This window comes from Bremia lactucae, linkage group LG1, assembly GCF_004359215.1.
Source record: "Bremia lactucae strain SF5 linkage group LG1, whole genome shotgun sequence".
NCBI classification, from domain to species: domain Eukaryota; phylum Oomycota; class Peronosporomycetes; order Peronosporales; family Peronosporaceae; genus Bremia; species Bremia lactucae.
Window position 1 is genome coordinate 15,691,908 of NC_090610.1, and position 2,355 is coordinate 15,694,262.

Sequence of the window (2,355 nt, forward strand, 5' to 3'; positions counted from 1 at the left end):
CGTTTCCGGGTGATCAGATGTTGACATAGTCAGCCGTGTTCCGAGAGATCGGAACACGGATTGCCAGAACGCCGCCGTGAATCTCGGATCTCTATCCGAGACTAATTCACGGGGTAACCCATGGAGTTTGAATACCGTGTCGATAAAGACACGGGCACAACCCGGAGCCGTAATCGACTCTGGTACCGCAGCAAGGTGTACCATCTTGCTGAATCTGTCTACAAAAACAAGGATTCCATTGTTTTTGTGTTCGTCTTCGGGAAATCCGAAGACGAAGTCCATAGATACGGACTGCCAACACTCTGCCGGAAGTGGTAGAGGTTGAAGAGGTGCACGGGATGAAGGGCTAGGCTTCACCCGTTGACAAACCTCGCAAGCACGAATGTACTTGCGCACAAACTGATACTGGCGGGGCCAGTAAAAGTATCGACTTACCGTGAGGTAAGTCTTCTCACGTCCACGATGTCCACTTGTTGGAGCATCGTGACACTCATACATGATGCGCAAGCGCAAATCATTGTGAGTCGGGACGACGACACGTGGGGTGTCGCCGGTAACGGCTGTGTAATACAATAAGCCGTTACGTGTTGTGTATCGATCGGATGACGATCGATATAAAGCCGGTAGATCTTTAAAAGATTTATCGGATGGATTCATTAAATGATCCATCAGACAAAGAAGGTCCTTATCTTCTTTATAGGCTTTCTTTATTTCATCAACTAAGGTTGATGATGGAACACTCGTAGTGAGTGTTGCAACAGTAAGATCACTTTTACTGTTGGGGTGCACTGCTGACTCGAAATCGGGTCGGCGTGATAACGCATCAGCGACGACATTAAGTCGTCCTGGTTTATATTCGACGGAGAAGTTATACTCCGCGAAGAAGGATAGCCACCTCGCCATTCTTTGCGAGAGGTGTGGGCTATTGACGGCCGTGCGTAATGACGCATGGTCCGTATACGCAATGAGCGGTCTACCTCCCAAGCGATAGACCCTAAACCTAGCTAGTGCGTATAACATGGCAAGGAATTCTTTGTCATGCACTGGTTAGTTGCGTTCAGCTGGTTGAAGCTGACGCGAACGACGCGCTCTGCGCCGTCTGTGTCATATTGCATTAACACACAGCCGATTGCAAAATCACTGGCGTCACAGACCACATGAAATGGTCGGTCTTGGTCCGCAATCGCCAGGATTGGCAATTGCATCACTCTTTGCTTAATACCCTTAAAGGAAGTCTGGCGATCAACGTTCCGTGACCACTATTTTTTCCTTCAAGAAAGATGTACTGTCGTTTCGGCGTAATTGCTTGAGTACTTGTGCAGGTACAACGCTAAGCCGAGGAACTTTTGAAGTCCCTTTTCATCGACTGGCTCAGGCCAATCGGTGATCGCCTTAATCTTTTCCGGATCCGGGCGTGTACCATGTTTTTCCACATTGCACCCAAGAAGTGGTATTTCGCTTGCAGCGAATATTCACTTCTTGAGATTTGCATACAACTCGTGCGTGCGCATAAATGTAAGAACCTGACGAACGTGAGTTTTATGAGCTTGCACGTCCGTCTATCCGTCCATGGCCCGGCTATGGACGAATGCATCGTACAAATAACTTTTTGCGAAATCCCGCACCGATCTCAACAGATCGGTTACACATCTGTTCAATGTCGCAGGGGAATTACAAAGCCCCTGTGGCATAAGTAGCCATTCCGCTTGGGGTGCTTACTGCTATGAACGGGATATATTGTTCACGCATAAGGATCGGATAGAATCCATCCATCAGATCCATTGGCGAAACGATAGTACTCTTCGACATACCATCAATGATTACGTCTTTTCGTGGTATCGGCGTTTGAGCCGGTACCGTTGCAGCGTTCAATTTATTAAATGCATTCACAATCCGTCATCCTCCTGTTACATTACGTACACATAAGGTCGTAGAGCTATTGTGGGCAGGTTGACTCCCTCGGATGAGCCGCTGCTATGCGGTCGGCAAGAACATTGTCGATTGCTAATTTTTGTTCACGAGGCAATGATCACTGCTTCATGACACAGGATTTCGAACTCAAAATAAGGTCGAATTCGTGTCGAGTACCCTTATCCTTATGCAACACACATAACTCGCACTCCTTTAATTCGATCAGACCCTTATACAACGGATTTTGTCTTCAAATACTCATAAGATTGGTAGATAAACGTTCCTCCGAGTCTTCTCATCGAGGTTACTTTCGTCCATCGATGAGCTGCTAAGAAACAGTTCGTTCTCAGTAAATACTATCGCCGACCGAATGTCGGCCACGTAGTTATCAACTGTGACAAGTACGCAGATCTGCTTGACTTTTTCACTACGCAGATTACGCAA